Source organism: Acomys russatus, chromosome 26, assembly GCF_903995435.1.
Source record: "Acomys russatus chromosome 26, mAcoRus1.1, whole genome shotgun sequence".
Taxonomy (NCBI): Eukaryota; Metazoa; Chordata; class Mammalia; order Rodentia; family Muridae; genus Acomys; species Acomys russatus.
Genome location: NC_067162.1, coordinates 5,506,621 through 5,526,119, shown reverse-complemented (window position 1 = coordinate 5,526,119; position 19,499 = coordinate 5,506,621). Strand labels below are relative to the sequence as shown.

General features: G+C 46.7%; 1 protein-coding gene across 2 annotated transcripts in view; it reads right to left on the bottom strand.

Annotated features, from left to right (window-relative positions):
- Window positions 1-19,499, bottom strand: part of Slc10a7 (solute carrier family 10 member 7) — a 230,874-nt gene that overhangs the window by 45,700 nt on the left and 165,675 nt on the right. The gene's annotated exons all lie outside the window — the stretch shown is intronic.

Genomic DNA, 19,499 nt, shown 5'->3' with positions numbered 1-19,499 from the left:
TATTTACGGCAGCCTTGATGTTTACCTACACAGTCACATTAGCCTCAACTATCAAGAACCACTGCTCCCTGTGAACTTTCTCAGCCTCCTCCAGGAATTCAAACCTCTCTGGACCAGTGTTGCCTGGAGTACAGGTGTTCATAATCATCTTCAGCTCTTTGTAACGTAGTTCTCCCAAGCCACACCAGTCTCTCCCTTACCCAAGCCGCACCAGTCCCTTCGCTTGCCCCTGTAACTTATTTTTCAGCCTCCTACAGATTGTACCTCAGATTTCTTATTTTCCTGCTGAGTCAAAGTTAAAATGCCTTTTGGAAAATAATGTTGTCATTCTGCAGCCAGGCAGCACTGATTGAGGGCAGAATGTCAACACAGATCAAGTGCTTGGATGAATGACCCTAGCAGCTCTGGATAAAACAACTCTGATACATTTGATACAGGATCCTTCTATGTAGGCTAGCCTATCCTAGAATTCACCATGTAGCTCAGGCTAGCCTTGCACTCAAGATCCTCCTGCCTCAGCTGCCTGAGTTCTGGGTTTATAAACCATGCCCCACCACATCCTGCTTTGATTTCTGAGTTTTGCCCAAATGGTTTATTAATTCAGTGTCTCCTTGGAAATACACTGGCAACCCAGGCCAGGGTATTAGGTAGGTGATTTTCACTCTCCCCCAGGGAACTAAGGAGACCCTCTCCTATAGACTCCCTCCCTCACACAACCTCTTCGTCTCACCTGCTAAAATCTGAAGCGATCTCTCTCTGGAGATCCACCTGCCATTGCAGCCAGGGAACCAAGTAGGGGACGCTCACCCTCCTTCCCATACTCCAATTCCAATTCCCAGTCCCCCTGCCAGCCAGGGAGGGGCTTCTCTTCTCTCTTCTTCCACCCCCTGTGGACTCCACAGAAGCGGCTAGCCTTCTTCTCACAGCTCACCTCCACCCCACCCATGCCAGCCCATCCCCATTGCTACTTGTTAGCTCCCAATACTTAGAAATAGTTTTATTGGGGATTCCCCAATGGTCACATCCGGCAGGGTCTCAGAAGCTCTTCCTACAAGACAGCCCACAGGCCCCTAAGATCCAAGAGGGCATAAGAAACCATGGAGCGAGCACCACCCAACAAAGACAAGCGCAGACACCAGCACCTAGAATCACTGTCATCCAAACCCAGATGCCTAGATGCCAGGGTAGAAACCCAACAAAAGCCAGGGCAGTGTGTCTCCACTAGAGCCCAGCAATAAAGAAAACCCAATTTGACAGAGGTCTGGAAATAAAAAAAATTAGGGACTCACACAGGAACCTTAGAGGCAAGCCTTGCCAACAAAATACAGGAGCTGGAAGAGACGCTCTCAGGCACTGAAGACAAGATGGAAGAAATGGACACCTTGGTGAAAGAAAATATTAACTCTTAAAAAAAAAAAAAAAAAAACCTGGTGCCTCACATGTCCCCTGGAGGGGGAGACCTGGTGGCACTCAGAGGAAGGACAGCAGGTTACCGAGAAGAGACTTGATACCCTATGAGCATATACAGGGGGAGGTAATCCCCCTCAGGAACAGTCATAAGGGAGGGGAATAAGGGGAAAAGGGGAGGGAGGGAAGAATGGGAGGACCCAAGGGATGGGATAACCATTGAGATGTAACAAGAATAAATTAATAATAAAAAATTAAAAAAAAAAACAAAACCAGCACAAAACATTTCAGGAAACATGGGGTACTATGAAAAGGCCAAATCTTAGAAAATAGAAGATGGAAAAGAAACTCAGGTCAAGGCCAAGGCAGACCTATTAGAACTATACCTGACTTTTCAATGGAGACTCTAAAAGCCAGAAGGGCATAGGCAGATTTTCTATGCACTCTAAGAGACCACAGACGCCAGCTCAACTTACTATGCCCAGCAAAATTTCAATCACAATAGATGGAGAAAGACATTCCACAATAAAGCCAAATTTAAGCAGCATCTACTTGCAAATCCAGCTTGATAAACAGTGCTATAATGAAAAATCCAACCTGAAAATGTTAACCACATCCAAGAAAACACAAGGAATAAATAATATCAGACCAGTTAATCAAAAGAGGGAGGAAAACCCCACACCACCACCACCACACCACACCACACCACACCACCATCACACCACACCACCATCACACCACACCACACCACCATCACACCACACCACACCACCATCACACCACACCACCCACCACACCACACCACCAGCACACCACACCACACCACCAGCACACCACACCACCAGCACACCACACCACCAGCACACCACACCACCAGCACACCACACCACTCAGCACACCACACCACCAGCACCACCACACCACACCACAGCACACCCACCACACCCCACACACACACCACAGCACACCACACCACCAGCACACCACACCACCAGCACACCACACCACCAGCACACCACACCACCAGCACACCACACCCCAGCACACCACACCACACCACCCACACACACCACACCCACCAGCCACACCACACCACCACCACACCACACCACCATCACACCACACCACCATCACACCACACCACCACCACACCACACCACCATCACACCACACCACACCACCATCACACCACACCACCATCACACCACACCACCATCACACCACACCACCATCACACCACACCACCATCACACCACACCACCATCACACCACACCACACCACCATCACACCACACCACACCACACCACACCACCATCACACCACACCACCATCACACCACACCACACCACCATCACACCACACCACACCACCATCACACCACACCACCACCACACCACACCCCACACCACAACCCCACACCACCATCACACCACCACCACATCACACCACACCACCATCACACCACACCACCATCACACCACACCACCACACCCACCACACAACACCACACACACACCACACCCCACCCACCACCAGCACACAACACACCATCACACCACACCCACCACACCACCACACCACCACACCACCACACCACCATCACACCACACCACCATCACACCACACCACCATCACACCACACCACCACCACACCACACCACCATCACACCACACCACCACCACCACACCACCATCACACCACACCACCATCACACCACACCACCACCACACCACACCACCACACCACCACCACACCACACCACCACACACCACCACACCACCATCACACCACACCACAATCACACCACACCACAATCACACCACCATCACACCACACCACCATCACACCACCATACCACACCACCATCACACCACCACCACCATCACACCACCACCACCATCACACCACCATCACACCACACCACCACCACCACACCACACCACCATCACACCACACCACCATCACACCACACCACCATCACACCACCATCACACCACACCACCATCACACCACCACACCACACCACCATCACACCACACCACCATCACACCACACCACCATCACACCACACCACCATCACACCACACCACCACCACCACACCACACCACCACCACCACAACAGACAATGATCATCAATGGCTCTCAATATCAATGGTTTCAATTCCCCAATAAAAGAACACAAATCAACAAGCTGGGTACAAAAACAGAACCCATTCTTCCGTGGCATCCAAGAAACACTTCCACATCAAGGATAGGCATCACCTCAGGATAAAAGAGTGGAAAAAAATATTCCAAGCAAATGGATCCAAGAAATAAGCTGGTGTAGCCATTTTAATAGCCGACAAAACAGACTTCAAACCAAAACTAATCAGAGATAGGGAAGGACACTACATATTTGTCAAAGGGAAAATTCACTGAATAGATATTGCAATTCTATACATCTAGGCACGAAACACAAGGGCACCAATGTTCATAAAAGAACCACTGTCACAGCTAAAATCACATGCTGACCCTCACCCAGTAATAGTGGGTGATCTCAATGCTCTATGCTTGTCACTAGGCAGGCCATCCAGACAAAACTAAACAGAGAGATGCTGGAGCTACCTGACATCCTAAACCAAATGGACCTAACAGATGGTTACAGAACATTTCACCCAAACACAAAAGGATATATCTTCTTCTCAGCAGCTTGTGGAACTTTCCAAAACTGACTACATACTTGGACACAATGCAAGTCTTAACAGATACAAGACAAACTGAAATAACACCCACATTCTATCTGACCACCACAGCTTAAAGCTGGGTGTCAACAACAACAGAAAAAACAGAAAGCTTACAAACTGTGGACACTGAACAACTCACTACTGAGTGAAAAATGGGTTAAGAAAGAAATCAAAACTTTTTAGAATTGAATGAAGCTTATGGGACAAATGAAAGGAGTTCTCAGAGGCAAGTTCATAGCACTAAGTGCCTACATTTGAAAAAAAAAAAACATTAGAGACATCTCATGCTAGCACTAATGGCACGCCCGCACTAATGGCACACCCGAGAGCCCTAAAACAAAAGGAAGAAATAACACCCCACAAGTAGAGGGCAAGAAATAACCAAACTCAGGGCTGAGACCAATAACATAGAAACAACAACAAAACACTACCAAAAAAAAAAAAAAAAAAAAAAAAAAAAAAATCAATGCAACAAAGAGTTGGTTTTTTTTTTGAGAAAATCATTAAGCATGACAAACCCTTAGCCAAATTAACTAAAAGGCAGAGAGAGATTATCCAAATCAACAAAATTCAGATGACAGGACAATAGACACCAAGGAAATTCAGAGATACATAAAGACCACCTTCAAAGTCTGTGTTCCATCTAATTGGAAAATCTAGCAGAAATAGATACTTTTCTTTTTCTTCCTTCCTTCCTTCCTTCCTTCCTTCCTTCCTTCCTTCCTTCCTTCCTTTGATAATTTTCCTGACATACCACCTACCAAAATTAAATTAAGATCAGATAAGCAAATTAAACAGACCTACAACCCCTAGTGAAACAGAAGCAGCAATTAAGTCTCCCAACCAAAGAGCCCAGAGCCAGATAGTTTTAGCGCAGAATTCTTGCAGAAGAATTAACACCAATTCTCCTCAAATTATTTCACAAAATAATAACACAAGGAACACTGCCCGTTTCATTTCATAAGGCCAAAAATTAACCTGATACCTAAACCACACAAAGACCCAACAAAGAAAAGAAAATTACAGGCCAATTTCTCCCATGAACATAGATAGGAATATATATATCAGTAAAACGGTTGCAAACTGAATACAAGACCGTCCACCATGATGATGCAGAGATGCAAGGACGGTGCAACATACACAAACTGATAAATGTAATCCACCACACAAACAGATTCTTCATGATAAACATCTCTTCATGATTAAAAAGTCCTGAAAAAACGGGAGATACAAGAGACAGACCTCAACATTAATAAAAGCAATTTACAGAAAGCCCACAGCCAATACCAACCTAAATGGAAACTCAAAAGCAATTCCACTAAAATCTATTTTCAACAATTAAAAAACAAAGAAAGAAGTCTTTTCTTCACTCTGATAAATTTCATAAAATTCTGTTACCACTTTTAGCCCTAATCTTCATACACTCAGGGCCAAGAAGGCATGTCTCACCCATCAGGGGACCAGCTTCAGCCCTAACCACTGGCTGTTGATTTAATCATCATCTCCCAAACTGGCCTCTAGCCCCTTTCTTGTACAGCTGATATAACTCTAAATTTCTGCCTGCTGCAATGGTTGAATAATAATGTTGTCAATGCTTTATTCCCAAGGTCTGGAGATTCTGGCTGTAACTCCTGGGTAAAGACGATCCCTGCCTGAAATCTCAGGGCTCAGTCACAGGATCCTCTTTCTACTGATGTTATTAATATTTAAACATGTTTAAGTGCTAAGGATATGTAGGCCAATGGGATAGTTTCTCCTAGCTGGGTTAGTTACCATATTCCCGCTGTAAGCTCACAGAAATAAAGAAAATGCATTTCAATAATATTTTTAAAATGCCATTTTTAAAAATTTCTCCCTTCACTAGCCCCTTGTATACTTGATATCTAGGAGCCCCATGCTGACGGAAGGCAGTGGAAGGCAGCCACAGGCTGAGAAGGAAGCCACCTGGGACCCCCAGAGTCCATTTGTCCCTCAGAATGCCTGATACCTTTGAACTACTTGATTGGAAACACAGGTCAGAGCGACTATCCTCCACGGTCCCGTCAGATGAGCGATGAGACCGAGCTACCCAGGGATGTAATTAAGAGGGTTCCTAAAGGCAGAGGGAGGGAGGGAGGGATGCTGGCAGGGAAAGAAAAGACATCCTAGAGTCGCCCAGGCCTACTGTGTGGCCAGTGTGAAGCTGGAGTCGCCAGACCTACTGTGTGAAGCTTCCCAGGCACCCCCTTGGAGGTTTCCCAGGTTCTAAAGTGCTCACTGGCATCCAAGAACAAAGGACAGGGAGTGTCTGGACAGTGAGAAAAGGACAAGTGCCCAGCCAGTCTGTGTGCAGGCCTGATCTCTGCTGCTGGAATAAGTGCTTCTTCACGTTTCTCCTGATGTGGACAAAGGACCCTGGGAATGCTGCACAGTGTCCCCATTGATGGGAAGCACCAGGGATTAGCAGGACAAGCTCCCAAGTTCAGAACCAAGCATGGAGTGTGGGTTTCCCAGACACAACACACTGCACACTGCCAAGTTTTAAGACACAGGACATTAAACAAACAACATAGTGACTGCTTAATTCCTTGCAGAAAACTCACAAATAGGTCGGCTTTGCAGCTTTAATAGCTTATACTGAGAAGAAAGGATACATAAAAACTCAGTATATGGGGCTGGAGAGATGGCTCAAAGGTTAAGAGTACTGGCTGCTCTTCCAAAGGTCCTCATTTCAATTCCCAGCAACCACATGGTGGCTCACAACCATCTATAAGGAGATCTGGTGCCCTCTTCTGGCCTGCAGACAGAACACTGTACACATGATAAACAAATAAATCTTTAAAAAAAAAAAAACAAACAAACAAAAAAACAAAACCAACCCTCAATATATGAGAACTTAAGTGCTTTATATTCAGTTACTCCAGTAGGAAATGAAGAAAGTCCTGAGTGTGTGTGTGTGTGTGTGTGTGAGAGAGAGCGAGAGAGAGAGAGAGAGAGAGAGAGAGAGAGAGAGAGAGAGAGAGAAAGAGACAGAGAGAGAGAGAGAGAGAGAGAGAGAGAGAGAGAGAGAGAGAGAGAGAGAGAGAGAGAAAGAGACAGAGAGAGAGACAGAGACAGAGAAAGAGAGAGAGAGAGAGAGAGAGAGAGAGAGAGAGAGAGAGAGAGTGTATGTGTGTGTATATGTGTTATTAACATGGGCATAGTTATGTGAAAGACTCATGGAAAAATGGCTCCCCCCGTCCCCCAGGTAAGGCTTGGAGGGAAACAGCAAATCTCCCCTTCTGGTCCATATATGTGGAACATTCCACCCTAGCATTCTCCCGCCAGAATTTAAATCCTGAAGACTGCTCCCCTATAGAGACAGCTCCCCCTCTCTGTTCAACTCTGTATCATAAACATGCTGAGCTTTGGGATGTTCTGGCTTCTCCAGCAGACAGCCTAGTCCACCCAAGCCCAGCTGCCTCTATGTCCGCATGTTTCTCTCTCTTTTCTTCGTTCTCATCTGGCTGGGTCCCTGCAAGCTGTGCAAAGGACACAGCACACTCCCGTAGTGACTCAATACTTCACGGAGGCCAAGGGCATGTTCTAGGTGTTAGGGACCAACAGTGGACAGAGTACCAAGCCCCTCCTCTCAAGGTCATGATATGTCTGTAATGCAACCCCTATGCCTAAGGCTCGGGGAACATGGTGGAAGAAGGGGTGGGAAACTGTAAGAGCCAGTGGACCAGGATGTCTGCTGTGAGAGAGTCTTAAACATGAGAGGGATGCTGCACACACGAAATCACGATATGACTGCCTAAACAAGACTGGCATAATTACACCACCAGTGGAGATGCCAGCATGGACACAGGAACATGTACAAGACCTCAGCTCTGCATTAGAGCCACAGGCAGCCAATGGCTGCAGAGAGGTGGGGAATCGGTTTTCCCTAGGGATAGTCACCGTAACTCAGGTATCCAATCCCAAGAGGCCAGGCCTAACTACATGTGCATACAAGAAACACTAAATGCACTCAGCAAGTGTGTGTGTGTGTGTGTGTGTGTGTGTGTGTGTGTGTGTGTGTGTGTGTTTAAAGAACAGCTTATGAATTTGGGAGGGAGTCCGGGAATCATGGGAGGAGCTGGAACGGGGAGGGGAGGAGTGGAAATGATACAAACACACTACTCATGTGTAAAACTAAAAAACAAAAATTAAGTGAAAGAGAGAGGCGGGGGGGGGGGGGGGGGGTTGGCGGGGGGAGAGAAGATGAGGTTTGTGAGCAGGCCAGCCAGGCACCCAGTATCCACATGAACTTCTTCCTCTGGAATGTCACCCTCCTGCCACTGACACCTGGATGCAGTTTAAATCTTACTTCTTAGGAATTCTTTTCAAAACCCCTTCCAAATGCTGACTTCCTCCCTCATCTTTTGTGGACAACAGCTCCACTGTATCTCTCAGAATCCCAGGCTGCTCATCTCTGGATCTGTCTTTCCAGCAAAGTGCACACTCCAGAAGGTTGTAACACTGTCTTGCTCACACCTTGCAATGAGGGAAGTGTACTTTTTAAACAAAAAAAATTATTTATTCATTTTACATCTTGTTTGCAGCCCCTCCCCCTCCATTCTCCCCTCTTCTTCCTCTCAGAGAAGGGGATGATCCCCCATGAGTCCCAAACCTCCCTGGCACATTAAGTTGGAGCAGAACCAGGTGCATCGTCTTCCATGGAAGCCAGACTAGGCAGCCCAGTTAGGGGAACAGGATCCATGGGGTGGTATCAGAGTCAGAGAGGGCCCCCTTCAGTTGTTGGGGAGCCCACACGAAGACCAAGCTGCACATCTGCTACATCTATGCAGGGGTCTAGGATCAGCCCGTGCACTTTTCCACATCAGAAACAACAGGCTGCTTGGCCTAGCCATCTGGGCAACAGAGATGGGCTCTGGGGGGACCAGCATGCCTTATAGCTAGATGCTGCTGCCGCATGTGCTACTGGGTTCGCACTTTGAGAGCCACAAATCTAATGTGCACCAGGAACTCAAGAAATGTGCCACTTTTTAGATGTTTATAACACACAGGCCTGATGCGTTTCTTTGCGTTCTCCTAACATTTCTAGGGTAAGTGACAAAGTCTCACGCAACACACAGACCCAAGAGAGGATCAGACCGGCCTCCCTCCACCCAGGCATCTCCTGCGATTACAGATTGTAGGCTTCGGTGTGGCCTACACTGGTCTCAGCGCTTAACATGCACCAGACAGTTTGACTCTCACAGACCCCGTGGAGTGAGTCTAACTAGTAATCCCACTTCGTGGTTAAGAGGTGAACAAATTGGACATGATTACTGCAGCTAGTGTGACAAAGGCAGGCTTGGACCCCAGCAGGGTAGCTCCAACACCTCCTGTAATACTCCACAGTGATTCCAGAAGGTTCAGGAGGTGACAGGAATGGAAGCCGAAGCTCGGTTCTCCTTTGCTTCCTGGTGGTATGGGAGTTGGGGGGCTGGGGGGGGGCGGTGATTGAGTCACAGGACAAACAGAACTGTCTGAGTGACTTTCTCAACAATCTCAGGAATGGTACATAACTAGTACCAGGTTGGATTCATCAGAGGGAAGTTAATTCAGTGCCCACACTGGACGCCTGGGGCTTCAGGGTTTAATTCTAGCAGAGCAAGGTTCAGTGGGCGCAGAGTTGACTGCTACCAGTACATTCAATCTAATAACAAATCCACTCAGTGAGTAAAATATTACTGGTCAAAAGCAGCCAGGCTCAGAAAGACAAAAAAAAAAAAGCAGCTCTGATGAAGAGAGGCTGCCTGGCTGGGGCATCACTTATCAGGTGAACATTAGGAAATAGAAGGAGCCTTTCATTCACCTCTGTAAGTGAGCTGACCTGTAAAACTGCCATTAATGCACTAGGTCGTCACCTGTTCTACAGTGTGATGAGCCTTTTATCTCCTACTGGGGAACCCATTTGCTGCAGGCATTGCTATTTGTGTCTCTTTTCTGCTATTAAAACATTGTTGTATTAAATAATTTACTCCTGGTGATTGGCCTTCACTTTCACTAGGAAAAACATTACCAGCCAAATCTCTTTTGCTGGAAAGTCAGCAAGAACTAGTTTGAGCCTAAGTGAAAGACTTACACACCCACAGCCACACTCACACATGCACACCTATTCCCTGCCCAGCTTCTACCTCCCATCCCAGGGCTCAGCCTCAGGGGAAAGGGAGGGCTTGCTTACTTTTGGAGCTAGCTGTCTTGTTGCACGCATCAACACCTGTGTCTCCTTCCTGTGGTGAAGACCAGCATTACAGGGAGGACTTCCCAAACCTTCCCAGTGCCTCCCATGCTCCATGAGTGACAGCTCAGCCACTCCCTGTCACTCTTCTCGCACAGGGATGCAGGCAAACAAAGCTGATGCTGTGCTGAAGCTGGGCGCATGGGTAGAGCAGGTGACAGACTCAACGTCAACATGACTGGGATTTTTTTTTTTTTTTTTTAAATCAAGGTATGGAGTACTGTTGTTAGATTGTTGGACGACATATTGATTCGGTTGTTTACATCAAGCTAAAATTGGGTTGTTAGGAAATAAGTTGAGTAGCGGAAATGATCTTTTATTTTATAGCTTCTCTGAGAAATGAAATAGGTTTAAAGTATTTTTAAAAGATGAGAGTAGTGTGTGAAGTATGGTTTCATTTTTATGTTGACTTATCTTTTTTCATCTTTATTGAAGTATAACTGACACAAATTATATATTCAAGGTACACAAAGTAATGACTATGTACATATAGTGAGATAAGCATCATAAGCAGGCTACTTAACAAATCCACCACCTCACAGTTTCCCTTTTGTGTACCTGACAGCACTATGTAAGATGTACCCCTTACAAGAATGTTCATCACGCAGTGATTTAACTAGAACCCCATGCTATAGTTAAGTTCTAGCACAGTAAGCTGTACCCAGTGCTTCCACCGCCCCCGTCCCTGGCATTCATCTTTCTATCTGGGCCTATGAGTTTCATGTTCTTAGATGCCCTCACACAGGTGAGACCACGAGGTGTTGGCCTATCTGCTGTCTTCACTTAGCATGCTGTCTTTTGTGTTCATCTATGCTGTAAGCTAATTTATAATGTAAGACGAAAAGGTTATTTCCAATTATGTTAATGGGAACTTTGTAAAAATTTATTTATTTTTGGTGGTCCTGAGGATTGATTTCAGGGCAAAATGAATACTGTACCATGAAGCTGCACCCTACTCCTGATGGGGACTATGTGTACATCATGGGTTCTAGTTACTCAAAACATGTAGACTGTAAGTAAAATGCACCGTACTGAACTGTGAAGTAGTCTCTCCTAAGCCAATGGGGAAGCAGAGGACTAGAGGCAGGGCTCCTCGGGGCTCCTCACAAGGCCTCTAAGAACAAACCTGGTTCCTGACTTTCTGACCAAACACTTCATCTTATCAATCTCAAGTTTGGTTAAGCAACCCAAAAGCCTGCTAAGTAGTCCCTTAAACAGAAAGAGCATTGACGATTCTGCAGAAAGGGGCTCGAGAGGGTAGCAGGCAGGCAGTGTCTTCCCACTCAGCGCTCTTCCCTGCTCAGACCCCGGAGCTGGGGCTGCAGCAGGACAATTGACAGACCAGACCAAAGCAGCCTCCTGCGTTCACTCTAGCTGGGTCAGGGAAGTCTGAGGCCAGCAGCAGTGGCCCTCCAGAGAGGAGGGTATTATCAGGGTTGTCTCTAGAGTTTTTGAAATGGCTTCCCAGATGTTGTGGCTACCCCTGTCTCCCCTATGTATTTCAGTGAGGCCTGTGTGTTTTGGGGGTAGGGCGGGACATAGCATTTACGATAGGTTCCACAGATTAGTTACACAAAAAGCCATGGAGAACAAATTCCACGTGACTAACACACACAGGAGAAGACAAGCTATCTCTGCTTCAAGAGAAGATTCGTCTTAAGGCATTTCTGAGCACAAAGCATCTCAGAGTGACTCACGGTCACTGATCACCTGAGCTAGTCGGCTTATCCACGACCCACCACTACTGTTCTCCTTTTCAACAAGAGTTTATAAAGTGCTAGGCACTAGAGATAAGGTCATGGAGAAGGCACGCAAACCCCTGGCTGGGGAGAAGTTAAAATCTACTGGACACCCACCATGTTCACTCTGTTCCATAAGAGAAGTTACCACAGAAGATACCGAGGCATCTGGGCACCTGTGGTGTGGCCAACTGGACTGACAGGCTCAACCTTCCCCACAACTCACCCCAGTTTCTGTCATACATAAGGTCTTTAAACCCACCCACCCACCCACCCCCTACCCCGCTGGCAGCATGATGGCCCCTATGTCCTGACCCTCTGTCTCTACACGAGTTCTGTGTTTGCTCAGCCCCTCCCTCTTAAGCGGTCATCTATGCGTCTATAACAAACTTCTCTCCACAGCTCACCTGATGTGGTTCATGTGTTTCAACCTTTGAATTCACCAGAAGAACCCAAAAGCCAGTAGCTCTGGAGGCTTTGGTGGCTGCTAAGTTTCCTGGGATACTAGCCCCCGTCGAAGGAAAGCTCACCAGGAGCAAGAAAGGCATGTCATACTCTCCAGGAAAGGAAGGCTCACCAGGAGCAAGAAAGGCATGTCATACTCTCCAGGACACCTTCATATTCCTGTATCAACAAGATGTGCCCTGATGTAGACCAGGAAATAAGTTATCCTTGCTAGAAATATCCCAGCTCATCTTTGCACAGATGGATCTACTCTTTTGTGCAATTATGAATTAGAAAACATATTTACATTACAGCAGTGACCAAAACCAGATTAAGGTTGTGACTTTACATTCTAATTGAAAAAGAAAAATACAAAGGATAAGTGATTCAGATGCTGTGTAGTAATAAACGCTAAGGGTAACATGTTGTGGTTAAGCTGACTGTCAACTTGACTGTGCTAGTGGCTGCCCACACAACTGGTTCAACATTACTCGGGAGAAGGGCCTGGATCTTTCTGGAACAAATTCCCACTCAACAGGGTAGACTGAGTGAAGGTCTGTCTTCACAGGGGCAGGTACATCAGCAGCATCCAATCCACTGAGGTCCTACATAAAGCAACCAGGCAAAGGAAGTGCAACATTCTCCCTTGACCCAGGATATACATTCTCTGTCCTTGGAAACAAGGTCCCTAGATCTTGGGCCTCCGGTCTTTAAGAATCACAGTATCTACATCCCTTTGGTTCTCAGGACTTGTGATGAGGAGTAGGTGTGAGAATGGCACCACTGGCTCTCACGCTCTGAGCGTTAGACTCAGACTGACACACGCCACCAGCTTCTCTACGTCTTCAGAACACACACGGAAAATGACAGGAGACCTAGACGCCCACAGCCACAGGCCAGCTCTCATAATAACCTTCCTCAGGTAGTAATGGAGAAAACTAGAGATGGAGCCAGTTGGTTCTGTTTCTCTAGAGAATCCCAATGCAGAACAATTAAGCGTGGTAGTACAAGAGAGAGAAAGCTGAAATGTGTTATATGAAATAGTTAGCAAATCTCTCTCAGATGAAGCTGAAGGAGGGAGGAATGGCGGTACCTCAGGGAAAGAAGTGAGGCGGAGACAGCAGCAAATGTGGAGACAGTGAGATGGCCCAGTGCTGGGGACCACCTGCTGCGACCGCACATCAAAGCTCTGTGCATCCCCACCAAGTGGCTTCACAGTCCCTCTCTCCTCCACACTCCAGGGCCTCCTTGCTTTTCTTACCCTTCACCACTAGCCCTACTTCCTACTTCTCAGAGGAAATATAGACAGGAAAGACAACGCTCTGGAGTGCTCCAGCTAACTTTCTTGCATCTCTGGACTCATCATGATGGAGGGTCCTCTGATCAGAAGGCTACACCCCCCCTCGGCACATGAACCCTCTTTCTCCTGTTCAAAGGGCGGGCCCAACAATCTTCATTTTAGTTATGTATCAAATTTCCCCTCTGACTAGATTGGTCTTGTTAATACAAACATGTAGCTAATTTTTTCAACCTAAAAAAAAAAAAAAAAAAAGTCTTCTCTTGATCCTTTTGTAACTGCTAATGTTTTTGCATCCTTTTATTTAAAAATTAACCCTAATGTTATCAATTACTCTTAATTTTAATGTTTCTTCCTTCCCAAACAGATTTCAACCAGGCTTTGACTATATAATTTTATGCAAATAGCTTCTGTTAAGGTCCTGAATGACGACCATCTTGTTAAACCAATGGCCAGATCATTTTACCTGAACCATTACCCACACTACACATCTTCTGAAACAGGTTCTCGGCTCCACTCTGGAGCATCAGAATCTCTCCCTGTTCTTCCCAGGCAAATGGCTATTCCTTGGCCTTCTTCATGGGTTCTTCTTCTTTTTTTTTTTTTTTTTTTTTTTTGGTTTTTCGAGGCAGGGTCTCTCTGTGTTAGCCTTGGCTGTCCTGGACTCACTTTGTAGACCAGGCTGGCCTCAAACTCACAGCGATCCGCCTGCCTCTGCCTCCCGAGTGCTGGGATTAAAGGCGTGCGCCACCATGCCCGGCTCTTCATGGGTTCTTAATACTACAATATTTGACATCTTTATTTGGTGGTTTGGTGGGGTTTTGTTTTGTTTTTTTGTTTGTTTTTTTGTTTTGTTTTTTTGGTTTTTCGAGACAGGGTTTCTCTATGTAGCCTTGGCTGGCCTGGACTCGCTTTGTAGACCAGGCTGGCCTCGAACTCACAGTGATCCGCCTGCCTCTGCCTCCCGAGTGCTGGGATTAAAGGCGTGCGCCACCACGCCCGGCTTGTTTTTTGTTTTTTTTGTTGTTGTTGTTGTTGGTGGTGGTGGTGGTGGTGGATTTTTTTTGTCTCCATTTTTTCCCCCAGTCAAACTTGAAATTGTTCTTGATGCTGAGACTTCCCAATGAATATTTATGATTTGGACTGGACCATACAAATGCCAGTGGATTATGACTGGACCCTGAATTACAGATGTATACAGTCAAGTATTTATCTAGTCTCTGTTTAGATGTCTTGAAGGCAGCGCAATGTAAACGTGTAATACTGGACTCTGTGAGTTCCTTCAACACTCTTCCTTATATGCTGTAAGTTTAACACTGCAGGGGCTCAGGCCTGCGGTTACTCCTGACCTTCCCCTGCTTTCAGTTTAGTTGATCAAGTTTCATATTCCAACGGCTACTTCCCACCAGACTTTCAACTACTTTGGTCTAAACTTACAATCTGTCCTGCTGTGAAGCTCAGTAGTGTTACAATGGCCATCCTGTCACCACCATCATCCCTTTACAACCTAGGCATCCCCAAGCTAGTGTCGGGCCAATGGTGGTGGTGTCCACCTAGCATGCAGGGGACTGAGGAGGAGGATCAAGAGTTCAAGGCTAGCCTAGGCTACATAGGGAGACCCTGTCTAGAAAGAAAGGGAAGAAAAACAAAAAACAAGCATCAGAACATTCCAGTCCCGTTACCAAAATTCATTCAGTTATTTCCTGTTTCTCTCAAATGAAAGTTACAAATCTTTGGCTTTACATGACTAGATTATGGCTATACTGGTGACATCAGAACACTCCCTCCTTTATCTCCTCAGACACTACTTTCTCAGTGAGTCTGGGCCTACTGCCTAATGAAAACAGCAAGCTCCTCCTATTCCCTACACGGCCATTTCTTAGTCTCTTAGTCTTCTTTTCTCTATAGCGCTCACACACTCTGACACACTGCATTTTTTTTTCCGAGACAGGGTTTCTCTGTGTAGCCTTGACCATCCTGGACTCACTTTGTAGACCAGGCTGGCCTCGAACTCACAGGGATCCACCTGCCTCTGCCTCCCGACTGCTGGGATTAAAGGCGTGCGCCACCACGCCCGGCTACACACTGTATTTTTACTTAGCTGTTTCTTTCCATTATGACATAACCACAGTGACAAGAGCGACACATCTCTTCTGCCTACTGCCCATGGCAGCAGACAGTTCCTTGCACATAAGAGTTCAATTTGCATTACTGAATAGGTAATGAGTAGATTTTAATATCACTTTATTAAGCAAATACAAGATGGAATTCAAGTGAGCAAGGTGTTTAATTTTAAGATGTGTATTATAGAATTCATTAGTAGAAGCAACTATATAAAAGAAATGTGATAATATAGAAGAAAAGGGGAAATATGCATGAAATATGCCATTAATAAACACTAGGAGGACTAGGCTTAGGTGAGAGCAAAGACAGTACATCCACAAACCCAGCAGAAATACAAGGGCTATCATGCGAGATGCAGACAAGCGAGGCTGCTGACCTGTGTTTCTCACCTCGTCTCATTTCCTTTCTGCGTTAGTTGGTATGAAGAGAGGCACTGAAGAAACGAGACGCTAAGAAGAAAATGTAAAATGTTCTCCAGAATCGAAAAGGGAAGGTGGTGGGAAAAAGCAGACAATTGTCAGACGGACAGTTGCTGTGAACTCACAGAGGATGGCGCTGGCATGTTGAGGTACACCGGGAGGGCTGGACACCAGTAGGACTGGTGACGTGTGGGCAACTATGGAGCAGGAACAGGGACGAACAAGATTGCAGGTGTGGTCTGTAATGAAGGAATTATAGCCAGGGAGCTCGGGGCTAGAGACGTGAGCGGGGAAGGATAACGGTAGGATGGGCACAGTCAGAGGCACTGAAAAACAACAGGGGAAGGAAACTAGCCATTAAGTGAGTTTGAAGAATTTTGGACTTGGGCATATACCAAACATGTGGGGAGCTACTGGTCAGATAGAACGCTAGAGAGCTTCATTATGAAGGGTCTGCCTATTGGGGTGTAAAGAAGGTGAATTTGTTGGGGTTGGGGTCTGGAAGGTCAACTATGTGAACCCCGAAAACAGTAGTGAGGAATCGCAACACAGGAGAAGCGAGCAGTGGAAAGCAGGTGACAGTCTGGGCCTGAGAGACTGTCCTGGACAGAGAGGGCAGTGTAGACTTCTGCACGGACTCCAAAGGCAGTAAACGATTAGGTTAGAAGGCCGGGAAAGTGACCTGGACCTGGGACAGGGTTAGAACAATGCTCTCCTCCTCGGCAAGGCTGAGCGGCAGGAAAGGCTTCGGCTGAGATATGAATGGGGGCCAGGCTTCAGGTGCAATGAGGCAGGGAAGGGCATGTTCTGAGAGGCTAGTGCAGGGAACTGAGATCTCACCAGCAAACTCGCACTCCTTGGAAACTGTGTTGGAATAGCAAGCAATTTCCACCTTTAAAATATGCTAAGGTAATTTCCAGGGCTCATATTAGTTCGTTGGGCACTGTAATAGCCCAAAAGCTGGGCAGCTTAAACCAACGGAGGCAACACCTCATGGCTCTGGAGGCTGTGGGTCTGAAATCAAATGCAGCATGTTCCCTCAGAAATGTGTCTGGCACCATCTTCTGCCGAGTCTTCTGAAGACGGCTGGCGGTCCTTGCTGTGCCTCACTGGGAGAGGTGAGACTCTAATTTCTGCCTCACTGTCACACGGAGTTCATCCTGTGTGTCTCTGTCTCTTTGTTTTACGAGGACACTAATCACATTGGGTTAAGGGCTCCACGCTCTCCCTGGATGACCTTATCTGACTAATTACATTTGTAATGACTGTTTTCAAATATGGCCACTTTGGGGTGCCCTGGATGCTAGGATGTTAACAAACCTTGAGAATAACAACTCAGCCCATGAAAGGGGTGGGTAAAAAGAAATGGAATGTGTTTGTATTTTAAGTCTCTCAATTATTTGTTCAGCTCAGTAAATGAGACCTGGAACCCAAGTTTTTTGTAAATTCTCATTGCAAAATGCGCAACAGCCCGGACAGACAGACAGAAAGAATGTGTCATGAACATGAACTAAAGGCCAATGGTCAGGTAATGAGGGAGGAGCCCGCTGCTCACGGGGTGGGGGTGGACTGGAGGGGGTGGAGCTTCTCGGCGGAGGGGTCAGAGTGCCTTCCACTAGTCTTAGAGTCTTGCTCCTCTAATCCGTTAAGCCAGCTACAGCTCTCAAGTTCACAGTTCCGAGTGGAGGAAGCTTATGATGTGATGCTGACATGCTCACCAGTGAGAAAATGTCTTGTTATGACATGCAGGAAGAAAGAACGGAAAGGGAGGCTGGAGAGGAGCACTGAGGTCCGGAGTTCAATTCCCAGCAACCACATGGTGGCTCACAGCCATCTGTAATGTGATCTGATGCCCTCTTCTGGCCTGCAGGGGTTCATGAAGGCAGAGCACTATATACATAATAAATAAACAAATCTTTAAAAAAAGAAAAAAAAGGAAAAGAGAGAAAGGTAAGGTGTGTGTGTCTCCTTTGGGTCTTTAATCAAAATAGGGCATGGAACATTCCAGGTCTCAACCTCCTAATTGTGGCTGAAACTCTGTCTCCACACCGTGTGTGTGTGTGTGTGTGTGTGTGTGTGTGTGTGTGTGTGTGTCTGTGCGCGTGCGCAGGTGTGTGCATGCATGAATATACCTATGAGGCCAAAGGTCAACCTCAGAGTCTTTCCTGCTTCTTCTCCACCTTTTTTGTTTTGAGACGGTCTCTTTTTTATCTGTAAGCTCCCTCGTTTGGCTAGGTCAGTCGGCCATGAGCCCTGCATGTCCTTTCCCCACACTGGGATTATAAGTGTGTGCCTCCACACATGGCTTTCTACATGGATTACAGGCATGTATCCACACCTGGCTTTTTGCATGGGTTACAAGTGTGTGCTCCCACACCTGGCTTTTTACATGGGTTACAAGTGTGCCCCCACACCTGTCTTTTTACATGGGTTACAAATGTGCCCCCACACCTGGCTTTTTGCATGGGTTACAAGTGTGTGCCCCCACACTTGGCTTTTTACATGGGTTACAAATGTGTGCTCCCACACCTAGCTTTTTACATGAGTTCTGCCTGGGACTCAAGCTCAGGTCATCCAGCTGCATGACACACACTTTACCATTGCGGTATTTCCCCCCCGCCCCTGGAGCTCTTCTTCACTAAGTCACATGATTTTGTTAAGGTACAAGACCTCAGCTATGCTGCCTATGGAGTGTGTGCTGGGTACTGGGCTCCGCGACTGCCTTGCAACTCTCATACTAGCCTGTACTTTATACCCACACAGGGCTGTTTCTGGTAAACTCCTCTTGAGATGGCAAATCTTGGCCCAAAGCACTAATGGATGGTTCCAGTTCCTCGCATCGATGTGCAGGTAGACCCACAGCAAGCCGTTTCTTCTGAAGGCAAATGGTTTGCCTCATTGCACATTCAGCATTGCGGCATTGCGGCAGCTCGAATGCTGAGGGAAACCACCTGATGACTCTCCCGACCTTGGCAGGGTGGAGCCGGCATTTCATAAGGCAAGGTGAGGCTGCGGCTTTTTACTTGAAGGTAATGGCTTTCATGAAAGATGCAGAAGCCAACTGTGTGATAGTATATCTAGCCCCTTCTCCTC